Below are 17,782 nucleotides of genomic sequence, written 5' to 3' on the forward strand. Positions count from 1 at the left end.
CATAGTATTTTACTGCCATACTGCGTCTCCTCTGAGTCTCGGTATGCTTTTCTCTTTCCTTCTCCCTTCTAGTTGTACAATTTCCACTCAGCCAACCTTCCTGTGGTTCTGGATGGTGTCCATTCCGTCTTTTAGTTGCATTTTTGAAGTGGTTGTTCGAGGCAGTAAACTCCAGTGTTTACCTATGCTGCCATCTTGGTTTCTCTCCATGACTAACTCTTTAAGGAGACCAGAATGTAGACTATCCCATATTCTGGATTTGTCTAATTGTATCTCATAGTGGTTTTTTCTTTAAGTCTTTATTATAGAAAATTTCAAATATATACAAAGGAAACAGAGTAACATAATAAATCTCCAACAGCCAGCTTCAATAATTCTCAATTTCTGGTGGTTCTTGTTTCATCTATACCTCCACCCATTCCTCATCTCATTTTACAAACTGATCCTCTAGGCCCCATACTTCCTATAACTGGAAGTTAGGTCTACATATTCATATCAAATATTTGGGGGAAGAAAACTGAGTAGATGACATCATGTCTCCATGCCACATTACAGCTGTAGGTATAAAGGAGTCCTCTGTCCCCTATCAGTGATGGTAACCCACCAGGTTGTGGAGGTGGAGAACAACATGCAGCTTCAAAGTAGAGATGCATTTATTTCTTCACTTTGGGTGACACCTTGGTGCCATGCTAACACCTTTCACGCAATGGCATTACTATCCCATTTACAATCCTTGTCTGAATCAGAGGTTACACTGGAGTAAGAGGTTACACAGAATAGCGATTTTCAAATTCTACCAGTCCTTCTATATTTATTAGCTGGAATTCTACTTTAAATAAGGGTTTTCCTTTATTAACTGGAGATGAACTGCAAGGCTTCCTAAAAAGGCAGAGCAAATGCTTAATTCTGTCCCTTTAATTACTAATTTTTATTTGTTTCTATTCTTTTTTTTATAATCAGTTAGAAATACATGTAGTTTACATATAAATAAATATACATATAAATTTATATATAAATTTATGAAATATAAATACATATATAAATATATTTTCATTGACTTCAGAAAGGAAGAGATAGATAGAAACATCAATGATGAGAAACTTTCATTAGCTGCCTCCTGCATGCCCCCTACTGGGGATCAAGCCAGCAACCCAAGCATGTGCAATGACAGCAAATTAGATTTTTTTTTCCTTTCCCGTACTCTCTATTTTCACTATGAACTTGATTTTTATTTATTCAACACTTTGCAACCAAATATAATCATGTGCTAATATATTCTTATACCCTTAAATTTAAGTCATGAATTTTCTCGGCAATAACTAATTAAATTACTCAAGTGTTTAAACATTACCATGAAATTGACAAAGAACAGTGCAAAAAAATGATGATATAGAAAATAACTGAAATGTTTATTTCCCTACCATTATCTTCACTACATGTTAAAACATATATCTAGCTACTGAGATCATTATATATTGTTTTTATTATTTCTGTTAAAATTAGGATAAAAGCATTGTTTAAAAAAAAAACACTAAATAATCAATCAAATACTAAAATTCAAATCAACTCACCTGTTGAACAGGACTATCAACGGTAAAGGCCTTGTAAAGAGCCAATGCCTGGCTTTTACTCCCTTTGCTCCAGATCACCATATTTCCAGCCACATAGAGTTCCTCGTCATAATCCATTTCTCCAATTTCATTTCTGCCTCTCCTTAACTGCCAGCTTTCCTAAAAAATTTACATATGTAAGACATGTTTAAGCAGTTTTTATTTCTTTTGCAACATTATGGAGCAAGATTTATTAATTAAAATTGAACCGCAATTCAGATACAAGTCTCCTGCTCTGTCTGTGGAGTAAGGCTCAGTCCAAGCCCAACTCTTAGGTTTGGTGCCACCGATTAACAGAGGAGGGGGTGTGGGTGTATGTATCATACTGTATCTTACAGGATTTCAAAAATGGGAATTTACCTCAAGAATTCTCTATATTAAGTATTTTATTATTACGTTACCATTTTATGCTGCCAAAAACATAAATAAACAAAAATTAGACCTTACCTATATATCCAAAAATTAAACCAACATTCTTGGGAGACTAAAGACATATGAAGCATATGGGGGGTGAAGCAGAGGGGGCAGTGAAGTGCACATGGGACACTGGGGGAGCTTACCAACCATGCAGACTTCCCTGCTTCACAACTGCATATACATTCACTTTCCTGCCCTTGTGCCAACCATCAGAATGAACAGGGCAGAGAAAGGTTTGGATTCCTAACTACAGACTTCCGCTCCTGGAAATTTTGGTATCCCAAAAGGGATACAGAAATGGAATTAAGATGAGAATGACTGACTGTTTAACATGCACTTACTTCTCATTCCCCTATTTAAAAACTAGTACTGTATCTACTTATGTGGCATTTCCTTTCTCCTCTAGAAATATGTAAGTTTTGGGCAGCAGGGACCATTGCTAACTCGACTATCTAACCATCAAATAACATGAAATCTGGTCCCACGTACTAAATGAAGAAAAAGAGATTTAAATGGACCATAATCATAGTGACTCTCATTATAAATCCCTGAGTTATATGTCTAAACAGCCATGACACTGTAATACAATTAAGGTCATTATTTTTAGCTTTCATGAAAATTACCAAATCTTAACCAATACCCTAGAAGTAGCATCATACTCATTTCTCAGTTGCATCTGGGTAGCCTTAAATTACAAGTAGATCGAATCTCTCTACATTTCAAAAGCAAACTGAGAAACTTGGTAAAACCTTCTGTTTTTCGTGGATTGTAACCTCCTGCAGGGATCCCACCAAGCCAGCAGCACCATCAGACGACCACAACTCAGAGGCTGGCTGCAGCTGCCGAAGCTGAAGGTTCAAAGCATTAGGGTGCTGTCTGCAGTGGTCTCGACGGAAAGGAACAAATTCCTGCAAATCCCCAGCTGCAATCATTGTTGCCCTTTCTTCAGAGAAGTTCAACATGGCTTTCAGATATCAATATTATTTCTGTATGAATTCAAACACATTCTGGCCAGCTGCTGGGATCAAAACGAGAAGAAAATTATCAGAAGTTTACAGAAGAGCCATGAATCCTTAGATGAGTGTCATACAATCCTATCACATTGTAGGTGTACAAGTAATCATAACATCAAAGAGCATTCCAGATCTGATTCTTTCAGGGAATTAGTTACCATTTCATAGTTACCTCACACTATCAGTACATAATTAACATTACAGCTACATGTTAGCTGCTGACAAAATCAACTGTAGGAAATCACTGGGCTGAGAGATAAGCACTGATGTCTGACAATATTGATCCTACATTTCCTACTACTACTCACTAATTTCTCCACATTTCACATTTAAGGATTTAGACAAGTTTGACTTTATAGTAAATGGCTCTCAACATTTAAGGGCATTTCTGTTCAAATGCTGGAACAACATTTAAAAAGCACACCTGACAGATGACTGGCATATTGAAATGAAACAAACAAAAACAACATATCATTTCTAATGCATCAAAAGTTGAACCACTTGGTGCTTTAAGAAACTAGTAAATGTCATCATTAATTTTGAGGCTCAATCCACCTAAACATATAATTGCAAGCAATTCCAATTTCTGGTGCAAACCCAAAAGACCAAGGCATGAATAAAATTACTGGCAATGGAACAGTCGTGCTTGTTTGCAAACTTAACAGTTCAGCTTATTACTACAAAGAAGTGGATGAGCTGTGGGTGGTAAGAGCCCTCACCCCTTACTTCCAGAACATTTCTATGAACAGTAACTAACAGCCAGTCAAATTCGGCCACTGTAGAAGGTGGATGACAGTTCTGCCTCAGACAACTCTTATATGTAAAACGGTTTTGTGGCATAGCGGTTAAGCTGCAATCCTCAAATACAGGAATCAAAACAAACATTCATGTCAGCACTAGACAACCTTTAAAAACAGTGTTTGAAATGGCTTTCACATCACAAACAGTTTAATTTGACTTCGTTTCTCCTCTGAGATCTTTTTGGCACCAGCAGCTTTCTTGGCTGAAATATCTAAGCCTGTGGTTCCCATGCAGCTCCTCTAGGGTTGCAGTTATGTTTTCTGTGAATTAAGTGTTATTCCTGAGAGAACGGTTATGTCACATTCATGACACTTTTTCCTCCTTCTGATAAGTCAGTTTTGAGAACAGTTTAACTTGGGCCATGACTGAGATAGTGACTGTGGGAGCCTCATCAGGGTACGCCAGATGTTCAAGGCCAATCTGAGCAGGAGAATCCTAATCAGGATGTTCAAGGCCAATCTAAGCAAGGACACAGAGATTGTACTGTACACACTGGGCAGGAGTACCTTACTATAACCCAAATACTGATGTCACTGTTGGGCAGGAAGCCTTTGTGTCTAAGTTAGTACAAACGTGTTCCTAACCAGCCGGTGGGTGGCTGCTTGGTATGGCTCCTGTTTGCTACTGTATTAGCAAGGGCTGCTTGGCGCAGCCACTGTGTGAAGCTACTTTGAAGAACTGTTTTGTCTGATGGCTCCTTGTTAGCAATGGCTACATGGCCTGCAAAAGAGACTCTCCTGCCCTAACCGGTTTGGCTCAGTGGATAGAGAACAGCCTGCGGACTGAAGGGTCCCAGTCCAGGGCATGTACCTTGGTTGCAGGCACATCCCCAGTAGGGAGTGTACAGGAGGCAGCTGATCTATGTTTCTCTCTCATGATGTTTCTAACTATCCCTCTCCCTTCCTCTACGTAAAAAAAAATGAAAATATTTTTTTAAAAAGACTCTCCTATATGCCTCTGTCTCTCATGTCCTCTTTGTCTACTGCCCGGCGTTCACGTGGGTACAGCCCCTGGCAGAGGACTGTGCACCCCACAGTGCCTTATAAAACTTACACCAAACACCACAAAATCCAGCCGGCCTTCCTATGTTCTAGTCAACAGGTTATCCAACATATTAACTCTGAGAGGAAGCCACAGAATCGGTAATTAAAGGATCGCCTGCACAGAACAATGACCACTTTGTGCTGATTAGTATATTTAGATCTTTGCAGCCCCAACTGTGTGTGCGGTTCCCCGGGCCCTATAACAGCTCCGCATGGAACTGATGCGCTCCCAGGGAGACTGCGGCCTGGCTTCCTGGGAACAGGGACCTGCCAAGAGCACCCGAGGCGGCTGGGGGGGAGGGGGGGACCCGAAGGCACAGGAGGCACCGGAGCCGGGTCTGGGCAGAAGGGCCGCGTCCGGGGCCTCAGGGTCAGCGAGACCCGCGGGCTGAGCCGGGGCCTCAGCAGCACCAGCCGCCTGGCGGCCCGCTCTGAGCTTCGGCCGCGGGGACACCGCGCTCAGCTGGGAAGGAGGCCTGGGAGGCGCGGGGAGGGGCGGCGCGGAGCCCAGGCCACGCCGCCCGGGGCGGTCGGGTGCGGGGTCAGGGACACACGGCGACCAGCAGTGCCGCCGGCCGGGACTCGCCTGAGTCACTCGGGACGTGCGAGGCGCGGGAGCCCGGCTGCGCCCCCGGGGCCACAGCAGAGTCGGTCACGGGGACTCCGCCGCCGCTGAGCGTTTCCTCCCCCTCCGCCCCCCGCTCCCGGGAACCGGCGAGCAGCAGCCCAGGACCGCGGGCGTCAGCTCCCGCTCTAAAAGCAAACGACGGACTCCGCTGAATTTCCCGTCCTGCTTCGCGCGGGGCCCGGGGGCGGGGCCTTGAAGCACCGGGTCTCGCGGGAGGTGCCGCAGCCCGCGGTCCGGCTCTGCTCGCCTCGGGGGAGGATGCTGGGTCCGCCCGCCGGTACCGCCTTGTCCCCGGCGCCGAGTGGAGCCCGGAAGCAGGACCCGGTCAGCTGGAGGCTGAGCTGTGACTGGACCATCCCGGCCTCTCCATCTGCGCCGGGTCCTGTCACTAGGAGCCTGAGATGCCTCCACCCGGAGCTGCCGCACTTCCAGGCCGGTTCTGCTCGCTCCCCAGTGGGACTGGGGCGGTGAGGGGCGCGCTGATTTCCCCTCTGCCGGTGCTCCTTCACCCTGTAGGGCCAGACCCTGTGAAAAGTGCAGGAAAGACACGGAGGTCCTCACAGAAACATGGCATGCCATTTCTGAGCTTCACAGACACACCCGCAGGTGACGCCTAGACCTGGATGAAGCATCCCTGGAGACCGGATACTGAAGGGAGTGGCCCTCCACTGAGGCAGCCTTGACCATTCAAATGCCTCTGCTGACCCAGCACCCAGGCCTGGCGTCCTGACCAAAGGCGCTGCGGGAGCTGGGGTGACGCTAGGCTGTGAACAGGCTGAGCAGGAGCGGAAACATTGGTCCTGGCCATGTGGCCTGTGAGGGGCGGCCCTGGGAGGGGAGGGCTCTCCGAGAACCCTCCTGCCCTCACTAAGTCCTCTCCATCGTTCCTCTCTTCTCTGTAGGACACTCCCAGGTGCCCGATGACCTGCCAAGGTACCTGCTCAGAAACACCTTCATCTCCTGACCCCCGGGGGCCAGGCAGGCGCACCTGCCAGTAGCAAAGGGAGGATGCCCTCCAGCTCTGTGCCCGCAGAAGGACTGTCAGCCCCTGCGGGGGAAGCTGCTGAAGGCGGGGCGGTATGTGAAGCCCAACTTGAGACCTGCTGAGCCCGAGGCCCACCCAGTGCGCCCTGAGGCAGCCCTGCCTCCTCAGAGCCTTTCTCTGGGCAGAGCCAGGCCACCCCATTCCCCCCTTTCCCCCCCACCTCCCACACAGCTGCCCGCTGGTGCCTGTCCCTAAATAGGGCAGTCAGCCTAGCCTCAGCCCAGCTGCTTGGGACCTCAGGCCACAGGCCGGCAAACAGGAGTCACCTGAAGGCGGGGGTTCTGAGGACTCGAGGGCAGAAACAGCCAGCCACACCCTCTGCCCCAGCTCCTTCACCGCCAGGGTCCCCAGTGCCAACCACTGGACAGGAGGCGCTTCTCACTGGCTCCCCCAAAGGAGGAGAGGCTGGCTCCCCTGCAGCCTCCTCCACGGCCCCGCCATGGCCACGGGAGGTGGCGGCCACAGCAGCTCCAGCCCCAGCACCACACAGTGACTGCAGCCCCGGCTGCCAGGACGAGGCCTCAGCCCCGGACGTTCAGGGCACGTGGCCACCGTGGCCCCTGTCCTGGCAGTGTCAGCTTCTCAGAGCCCGACGGGTCCAGGGCAGGACCACAGGGAGGGGCTCCCTGCCAAGAGCCCACGCAAGTCACCCGACGTGGCTCCCACGCCAACGGGCCCCTGAGAACGTCAGTCATGGGAACAACTTAGAGAGCAGGCGGGTGTCGCCACAGCTGCGTGGGACCAGCAGGTGGAGCTCAGAAGATGAGCGTGGCCGTGGGTGACTGGTCTTTTGGACCCGCCGCCCCTGAGCCTTCAAACTCCTGACGCCCCTTCTGACCACCAGGGCCCCCTCTCCCATCGGCCGGAGGGGCCGGGAGCGACTTTGGAATGAAGAAGTGTTCCCGCCGCTGCTCCCATCTTTCGGTGAGTGACAAGGCTCTGCCGGACCCTAGGGTCACACTCCCACGATGGCTGCACACGTCTGACCCTTCAGAAACTGGTCTCTTTGAACAAATCCACGTTGGCCCGGGGATGCTCACAGTGCAGTCACAAACACACTCCCTGAGGCAGATGCTGTGCCCCTTACAACATGTGTCAGCAACCTGACCTCCATGAAAGCGTCCATGTGTGTGCTGCTGTGGGTGAGCAGGTACATGAAGGCACGCTCTCAGGGCTGGGCCCTGTGGTCCGGACTTGACTCCATCTCCAGAAGCCTGGGGCTCCCAGGAGAAGCCCAGACTGGCCTGACGACCAAGAACTCGCGGCCCTGGGTGGACCTTGGAGTCGGGCTCACTGATACGCCAGAGCATTGCCGAGCCAGGCCTGGGCCCCACACTCCTGAGCCCGGGGCCCGAGGCCTTCCAGGCAGGTGGCCTCAGGCTGTGCCTCTCTCCAGCTGGCTCCTGGGCCCCGGACCTGCCCCCGGGTTCACTTTTCTACCATCATGGGCTCTGCCCCGCCTGGCGCAGAGAAGCCCTGCCCGCCCCTCCCAGCAGAGGCCACAGTGTGCAGAGGGGAGCGTGTGCGAGAGGCGGGTACAGCCTGGTCGCTAACGTGGCTGTAGCCCCCGGTGTCCACCATCGAGGATGACACTTTGAGTCTTTGTTTCTGAGTCACTCCCCGGGATAGAAACCCAATTTACTATATTCCATACCCGTGTAGGCACTCATGGAATATATGTGTTTTGAGGTGTCCCCCAAATGGATGTACCACAGGCTGGCTGTCCACCAAATGTACACACACTTTAACAGCTGAGAACTCAATTTTCCCTCCTTTTCAGGGTTAGCGGATTTGATGTAATGGGTGAAGCCAGACTCAGCTTGGAACCAAGAAGATGTATCCTCTGGACTTTGTGATGGGGACACATCCAGGATGAAGTGTCTGGTCCCGAACGGGCCCCAGTCCAGGCATCCAGGGCCGCTGTGGACAGAGGATGCGCAGAAACACGGAACGCAGCGATTCTCGGTGTTTGCGGTTCCATTGCTTCAGCAGCAGGAGCGCCTGGACCACAACTGACGCAGCCATGGAGCCGCACACATCAAGAATCGTTCCTTCGGTTAGGTGTTTGTACGCATATCTCTCAATAACTGCCCTTGATTCCTCGACTGCTGGGTGTTGCGTCCCCTCAACTTTAATTTTTCTGTGTCCCCATAAAAAGTCCTGTGGAGATATGCTCTTCGTTCAAATCTTACCGTCTTCACTGATTTCTTCAAATCTGTTCAAACTGAAAAGAAGTGAAAATTAAGTGCGTTATCAGCTCTTAATGTGTCTACATTTTGGGGGGATACTACATGTACATTCAATGGAGAGAATTTTCCATCACTTGTCTGACCTCTTTGTACCTGTTTTGGGGGACAGCCTGTATTTACATTCAATGGGGACTCATTGTCCATTAGAAGCCTGACCTCTCTTTACCTTTTTGGGGGACAGCCCATATTTACATTCAATGGGGACTCATTGTCCATCAGCAGCCCAACCTCTCTTTACCTTTTTGGGGGACAGCCCATATTTACATCCAATGGGGACTCATTTTCCATCAGCAGCCCTACCTCTTTTTACCTTTTGGGGGGGACAGGCTATATTGACATCAGCTGGCATCAATCTTTCTCTTTAGGAGTCACACCTCTAGTGTGTATATGGCCAGTTTCCTGACACATGGTTTCCGGTTTCCTAAGGTGCTCTCCTGGGATGGGCTTGGCCTGGGGACCGGGGCTCTATAAAGAGGTTTTCCTTTGGCCTTAATGTGCTGACAAAGAACTGGGTGTGCAAATGTGTTCTGTCTCTGAGTGCTGTGACCTGTACTGATTAGCCATTGATTCTGGAATACAAAGATGGGTTTGTAATAAAATGAGTTGGAGTAGAATTGAGTCCTGGATTTCCTCACCGCTCATCACTGGCAGCGATGCCCGAGCTCCGGGCTCCCCGTGTATCCTCTTCCCAGGCCTTGGTGTATTTTAAGTCCCTCTAAGTGGAATCCCATTTTGATTTGGGATTTCTATCACAGCAGGAGCTCAGCTTAAAATGATCCTTGGGGCCGAAACCGGTTTGGCTCAGTGGATAGAGCGTCGGCCTGCGGACTGAAAGGTCCCAGGTTCGATTCCGGTCAAGGGCATATACCTGGGTTGCGGGCACATCCCCAGTGGGAGATGTGCAGGAGGCAGCTGATCGATGTTTCTCTCTCATCGATGTTTCTGACTCTCTATCTCTCTCCCTTCTTCTCTGTAAAAAATCAATAAAATATATTAAAAAAAAAAATGATCCTTGGGTTTTCCAAGGCCACTCAACTAGGAAGAGGCCGAGGAGGGAGGAGGACGACAGGTGAAGATCCCCCCTGACCTGACCTCATGGCAGCCTGTCCAGCTGCCGCCTGCGTGTCCCTCCTCCCTCACCAGCCTCTTCTGTAAGGTGCTTCCTGTGGCCTCCTTTCCCCTTCTTTCCGAGGCCCTGCCCCTGGGGGAGCCGCCCCCTCTGCGAGCTGCCCTCCCCAAAGATGGGAGCCAAACTGAGCGGGTGGACCCCTGCAGGCCGCCTCCCCTCCGCCACTGGCTGTTGCAGGGTCTGAACCTGACCGGTTACCCCTGGGAGCTCTCAGCCTCTGTCCCCTGATTCTCTCCCCTCTGGGACAGCTCTTCAGGGCGCATACTGGCCGGTCCCTGGGTCCCCCCTCATCCTTTCCACAAACACTCATTGAAGCTCCCTGTGTGCTTGCTCCCCGGTTCCACCATGGAGGCAGCCCCCTCCCTGCCCCTCTGCAAGGCTGAGCCACCTGCTCCCCAGCACTGACTGCTCCTGAGCTTCAGGCCTGAGGTCGCTGCCTTAGACCCCCTGCCCAGGCTGCAGGCTTCTCCACTGTCCCTGACTCCTCTGGGCTCCCTGCTTAACCAAGGCCACCAGCTGTCAATCACAGAAGCCAAAACCTGGGGTGCGGGCTGGACCCCTCCTCTCTCCACTTCCCACAGGTGTTCGCTCTCCTGAACCTGGGTGTGGAATGGATCTGGAATGTGCCCGCCCTTCTTAGCTGACTGTTCTCATCCCAGGTCCCCCTGACAGCCCTGTCCCTGGGTCTTGGCAGGGCCTGGCCAACTGGTCTGCCTGCCTCCCACAACTTCTCAGCCCCTGACACCTCTGGCATCCACCCCGCTGACCTACCTTTGTGAACCTCCCTCCCTCAGCTTCCACACTAGCTACACCCATCCTTCTGCGGACTATGTGTTCCATGTGACTCACCGCGGGGTGTACCCCACCCGCTCTCATCCCCCTCCAGCCCCAGACAAGCTGGTCGTACCTACAGCTTTCACTGCCATCTTCCCAGAAGACTCCCAGCACCGCTAGGCCAGGCCTCTCCTGGGAACCGCCTGATCTGTTCCCAGCTTGGAGGTCCCAAAGACACCTCCACCCCACAATGCTCAGCACACCGTTCACGCTCCTCCCCCACCAAAGCCTCTCTGCTCCTCCTCTCATCCCCTCTGTCCCCTTGCCCCAGACCATGCTGGGCATCGCCCTCCCTTCCCCGTGTCCTATCCCTCACTCCCCCAGTTGCTCCCAACTCTGACTTCTCACTCACATACCACCCAACCCAGGGGGTGGTCCTCCCAGGGTTGTGCCATGGGGTCCTATGGCTGAGGGAGCACCCAAACGAGGCCCTCCTGAGCTCCAGGACCCCACCTCTCTGCACTGGCTGGGAGCTGTGTGCTCTGGGGGGTGGTAAACATCCACGTGACTGCTCAGGGCTGAGGTCTGCCTGCAGAGAGGGCGGGGTCACCTGTGGCACCAGAGGGGCTCCCCCTGGGGAGAGCAGGAAAGTGAGAAAATGGGAAAAGGTCAGACACACCTCGGGAAAGAAGCATCCAGCCACATGTTTATCAACCAACCAGAGGAAGAGGAGGGAGTGTGTTTATATGTCCACACACACATACACAAACACAGACACACATAGAGACACACACACATAAACACACACACACACACACACACACACACACACACACGAGAATATAAACATGTAGATACACAGCCCATTGACTCCCTTCGAAAGCTCTTCTTGATTTTTGCCAAACAGGTGAATTTATAGCTACCCTATGCTTGCCCTCAACTGACGGATGAGTGTCATTCCAATGAGAATGTTGGGTGATGCTTGCTGTTATGTAAGCAAGTAAGACAAACTGGAGGTGCCTATGAGATGCTCACTCTTTTGTTCATGATGTGAGTGACTACTCAGTCAGGTAGTGCTTTTCTGAATGCCAGCCCAGTCCCTCAATTCTTATAATGTGTTGACACTGCAAGGCCTACAGAGGTCTTTTTAAAAACCAGAGAGACGATTTACGTGTCATAATATTCACCCAGGGCACACTTTCAGGTTTAATCTTCACTATTAACATTTTCTGCATCACTTTCTCAAGTCTAGAGACCACAGGCACAGAAGAAAACAAATCAAGTCGCGATTTGGTAACACTGGCCAATTCCTAGGGTGCAAATATTTTCACCAGAGGTGATTTCAGGCTGCTGACATGGTGTCCCGACCACGAACCTGGGGATAGATGTATGGTCCACCCTGCTCTATAATATCACCTCCACCCAGGTACGATAGGTCTGAATAACCCCAAGAGTATGGGTAACAGGGAAAAAATTCCAAGTAACCAGTTTTGGATTTTTGTGTTTTTTTAAATCTATTTTTATTGATTTCAGAAAGGAAGGGAGAGAGAGTGAGAGAAAAGAGAAACATCAATGATGAGAAAATCATATATTGGCTGCCTCCTGTACACCCCCCACTGGGGATCAAGCCTGCAATCCAGGCATGTGCCCTTGACTGGGAATTGAACCGTGACCTCCTGTTTCATTGGTTTCTGCTCACCACTGAGCCACGCCAACAAGGCCAAGGGGCAAGTTTTGAGTATTTATAACCTTTCTTTCTTATTATGTTTTTATTGATTTTAGAAAGAGGATTAGGGAGAGAAAGAGAGAGAGAGAGACATTGACCAGTTGCCTCTGCCAACACCCCTACCATGGACTGAACATGCAACCTGGGCCTGAACCCTGACTGGGAATGGAATCGGTGACCTTTGGGAGCACAGGACAATCAATGCCCAACCACCTGAGCGACACCGGCCAGGGTTACCACCTTTGCTTTTAATATAATTTATTGAATCCCAAGTTCATATGAGTTAATTGTTAGCCATGTCTGTGTGTATCACGTGGCCTCTGAAGCCCCTGGACACACCCATGGGCTCTCAGCAGCAGCACAGGCTGCTGCAGCTCAGCCAGGGCCACTGCCTGGTAGGGTGGGCTGAATGGCAGGGGCCTGCGAGGGTGAGAGTGAGCCCTCTGCCAGCGCGTGCACCGAAGAGGACCCGCAGGAGGAGCGGCAGGACCATGGTCACAAGGATGGGAGAAGAGACTGGGCGGCTCCCAGGGTCTGCCCGAATGTTCTCCCCAGGCTCAGGGGGGAAAACAGCTGGGTGTGGCTGGGTGGCTGGCTGGAGGGAGCTGAAGAAGAGGGTTGGGTGACCTTGCAGCCTAGGGTCCCCCGTATCCCTTCCCTTCTCACAGGGTCTCTCTATGCTGACCTTCCACCTACCAGATGGGCACAGATGAAAACCCAGGAAGGAGTCAATGATGGAGGGGGTGTGGCGAACAGGCGCTCACTCTCCATTTGAGTGTGAGCTGGCACAGGAGCAGCTTGGACATTTGCACTTACCTTTTCATTAAAATAGATTCATGCATTTTCCCTAAGCTAGTTCTAGGATGACAGCCTAGGAAACACTGCATGTCCTGCAAACACACACATACCCACTCTCTCTCTCTCTCCCTCCCTCTCTCTCTCTCGTGCACACATGCGTGCACACCAGCACCCTGTCCCAAGCTCTCACCTGTCAGCCTCCGTGTCATTCTTGAACTGTCTTATGTTTGCGACCAGGCCTTTCACCAGGAGCAGAGAAACAGAACTTCCTGTCCACCATCTGCCCTGAGTGCCTGCGGAGGGCGCTGGCATTCATTCACTGAGCAGCTCCTCTGTGCCAGAGCCCTTGTCAGCACTCCTTGGGAATAAATGGATTCACTTCATTTGGTTCCTGTGAAAGGGGGCGACTGACTCCCTCTTCCCAATTAGCACCAGAGAAACCATTGCATGAGAAAGAGTCATGGGCTCCAGGGTGTAAGACAGAAGGGAGACGCTGTAGAGACTTGGGTGGGGGTAGTGAGGGTGCTGAGTACAGGCAGCACTAGAGGAGGTGGGCTCAGACCTAAGAGGAGCTTTGTCACGCCTGCTCTTGAGTCTCCCTCGCACGGCCCTGCGCCCTGGTCCTCAGGCCCTCTGGGCAGATATAAACCCAGGTCCACAGGTCAGGGTATAGGATGGGAGGTGCCCAGGGCATCAGGGATGAGCCAGCGCCCCAGGCACCCCTCCTCCTGCTCCTCAGCCCCAGCCTGGAGCCCCTTCCTCTCCTGTGGCTTCTCTCCAGGAGCCCAGGAGGCAGTGACCGGGCAGGTGGGCAGGGACCGGAGCTCTCCACGCTGCCTGTGAGACTCTCAGCCCCGGGATCAGGGAGAGGGCAAGGCTGGTCCTCCTGGTGCTGCAGGGAAAACCTCTCGCAGCTTCAGGTGGAGCCAGCTGTCCTCGGTTCCCGGGCTGGGAGCCCCATCCGCCCACCCATCTCTGCGTCCAAGTCATATGACCTTCTCTCTGCCAGCGAGTCTCATTTCCCTCCACCAGGACACCTGTCACTCAGTGAGGCCCACCCACCCCAGACCCTGAGACCCCTCTGACCTGGAGTCCACCGGCCAAGGCCGTTCTCAACAAGGCCACGGCCACTCTGTCCCATCCGCATGGACCGGGGGCACAGAACACACCACAGAAGAGGCCCCACACGGCACACGGAGGCACGAGGCCCGGGGTTGAGTGGCAACAGCAAGCTGAGTAGAAATTTCCCGTCAATTCTGGCCAATAGGCGCCCAGGCCACGAGCACATTCCCTGTGGGCATGGTCTCCAAGTCCCTACGCCCACGTGTGCCTACGTGATGCCTGCGAGCAGCAGGGCCCCTCCATGGCGGGGCAGGCGGAGGCGTCTGCACTGGGACCTGCAGGGCTTTGCTGTGGGAGCTAGAGCAGCCCCTGCTGCCCCAGCTCAGAGCACAGAGCTCCCCCAGGAGGCACCTGGCTGCTGACACTTCCCTGTGCTGCCGCCTCCCGCCACGAGGTGGCGCACAACGAGCCCTCGCAGGTACCGCCCACTGCGCGGAAGTCCCGCCCCTCCCGGAAGTCAGCCAGGAGCCTGTGGAGCCAACAACTTGGAGGTGTGGGCACTGTCCGACCTGTGTGGCTGCTGGCAGCGCACGGCCAGGGCAGCCAGGAGGCTTCTGCAGGGAAGATGGCGAGTGGGGGCCGCGGGGCCCTGGGGCGCGGGCTGAGGACCGCCCTGCTCAGGCCCCAGGTCCTCTGGGCAGCGACCCCCGCTCTGCCCGCACCAGTGGCTCCAGGAGGGAGGCGCCTTCCTAGTCGGGGTTTGTGTCTGAGGAAGACGCCCCCTCACCGGCCAGGCCACCCTCCTCCCTGCAGAGGGCGCTGGACCCGGCCACGGCCCCGCCCTGTGTGGCCCAGCTCAGGGCTCTGCTCCAGGGCTTCCCGGACCCGCAACCTCCTCAGCCACAGGGTTCGGCTCAGACAGAAGGTCCCGATGGGGAGTGAGAGCCACGGACCCCGACCTCCCGCTGCCGGTCCAGCGTCCACGGAACGCGGCCCAGGTGGTCACTGTGCACTTGGCGCTGCAGCCTTCCCCGCGGCAGGACGGACACCGGCCATGACGCGCTCAGGGACGGCCTTCCGCTCCAAGCCTGTGGCGACAGGGGCGTCCTCGTGGGGCCCAGAGTCTGTCCCAGGGTCTGTCCCGAGCCTGTGGGCCGCCCCCGAGCTGCCCTCGGCTCCTGGATCCATCAGACAGCAGGCCTGCAGAGCTGTGTGCACGTCCCCTCGGAATCACTGCAGGTGCTCCAGTAAGTCCAACACATGAATGCTATTGCTCGTTTGAAAGCCTCTACTAAGCTCTATTTTATTTATTTTCATTTTTCATTTCTTTGGCATTTTCTTTCTCTTTTTCTTGAAAAACTATTTAAAATATGTTACATGCCGTAAACAAGATTTCAAGAAAAACAATTTGACCTATAACTAGAGGCCTGGTGCCCAGATTTGTGCACCAGTGGGGTCCCTTGTCCCTCTCACCATCCGGGACCCCTCAGGACATGTCCGAGCCCCGCAGGCCAGAGGAGGGACCCCCACGGGGGCCTCTAGTATGCATAAAAGGTTTTTACTATAAAACCCACAATCCCATCAGGCCTCGCTCTCTCTCGGCCACTGGGGCTTACCGTTGCATCGGTGAGTGTGGTTGGAGAGCCGAACAGGTACGAAATGAAAGACTCTTTGCTTTTGCATCGGACTCGCTGGCTCCTTGCTGGGCCATTTGGGAACCTTGAAATCTGGGCACAACACCCACCATATCGTGTTCACGTGCAGGCTCCGTGAAATTCCGGTAAACTCCCCGATCTAAAAAAATTGTGATTGCATGTCCATGGGTTATTTAATTAACCTGAGTTCCTGCATCGCTGACAGCTCATGTGTCTTTAAACCAGCTGAGAGCTGCAGCTATTCCCGGGAAGCGAGTCATTGAAATGTCCTCTGAACGTGAGCAGTCCCTGCTCCTCTCTGTAAGCCCAGTTACCCTGGGACAGGCTCATGGGGGGATTTGTGTGGCCCATTCTGTCTTTCAAATTTCCTGGGTCATCGTGTTACCAGGTTAGTTGATTTCAAAATCTTCCCACTAAAAGGCACAGAATAAGAAAAAGGAAGTGGCCGTTAACGTCGCAGCCTGGGGGTCACTGTTCCAACGTCACACAGCCAGGAACGCGTGAGAGTCCATTTTTAATCACCAGGCCCAGAACAAAGGACTGTGTGACACACAAAACTGCCAGAGAGTAGAACATTTCCAGGGAAACCGACGCTTCCCAGAGGCGGTGGTATCCTGTTAGATCAACAGGCGCCAATGGCAGGTGCCGGCTTAGGGGGCCCTGGGGTTCATGCCCTCAGCTGAGGTCAGGGTGCCACGAAGCTGCGTGTCCTCTTCTTCTTCCAGCCCTGGGTGGGGGGGGGGGGCGGAGGAGCGGAGGGGGGCCTTGCCCACGTCCACAGATGTTCTCTGCAGCATCGGTGGGCTGTGGTGTTATTTTATCCAACCAAACCTGTACAGAGGAAAAGGCCTGAACCAGCAGGTGCTGTGTTCCAGTCAGGGCGTCGTCACCACTCACCGCGTCCACGGGACAGAATAACTGATAACAAACACCATGCAGGCAGGGCTCCCCACGCGGCCCTCACCAAGCTAGGCATTCCGAGTATATTGTCCTTTTCTGTTCTCTGTGTCTCCATTCAGCAGTGAGAAAATTAAAGTTCAGAAACATGGGAGTAATTCTCCCCAGGTCACGCCCTAGTGATGCTATGGGAACCGCAGCCCGCAGCCCCGCCTGCTCTGCGCCCAGTGTGTCTGAGCTCAGCCCCGTCCTTGAAAAGGCCGAACAGCTTATCTCAGGACCAAATGCGCTCTCCTCTATGAGAAGTCTTGGGAAAATCTCTTAAACGCCCTGCAAACAAAGTGTTGTTGTGAATGACGGTGTTTGTGCTCCAGGCCGCCCGTAGGAAGCTTTTCCTTGCAGCACCTAGAGGCTGGCGGCCTCCTGGGCGGCCTGGTGTAATTATCTGCCTCCCTCGTCTTTCTCGGGACTGGCACCCCAAAAGGAGTGGCAGCGCTGGCCCGGATACTTCCCTCTGAGTTCTCTGCGGGCTCCAGAAAGCAGTGGTCAGAGCCCCCATAAGACACTGAGCCCCGGGGAAAACACAGTGCTCCTCCCGGGAGGCTGCCCACGAGTCGGGGAGGGGAGGACTCATGCTCAGGGACAGCCTCTTAGCTGAGGTCCCCTTCCCCAGGGGTGACCTAAGCATGTCTTTTCATTTTACACTGAACTATTTTTTTTTTTAATTTAGGTCAGAGCCGAGGAGGGAGCCAGGGAGAGGTGGGGCTGGGGTGGGGGTTGGGGCGGAGCAGGAGGGGATTCCTGAACTGTTTTTTTGTTTCAGATGCATATTATATCATCTGAATACTATCTGTAATAAGAAAAGTGTAATATGCTCATTAGACCAGACGTCCTTCCCGACAACCTTCCGGACGACCTTCCTGATGAAGCCAGGG

This window comes from Myotis nattereri, assembly GCF_964212035.1.
Source record: "Myotis nattereri genome assembly, chromosome: 10".
Classification (NCBI taxonomy): domain Eukaryota; kingdom Metazoa; phylum Chordata; class Mammalia; order Chiroptera; family Vespertilionidae; genus Myotis; species Myotis nattereri.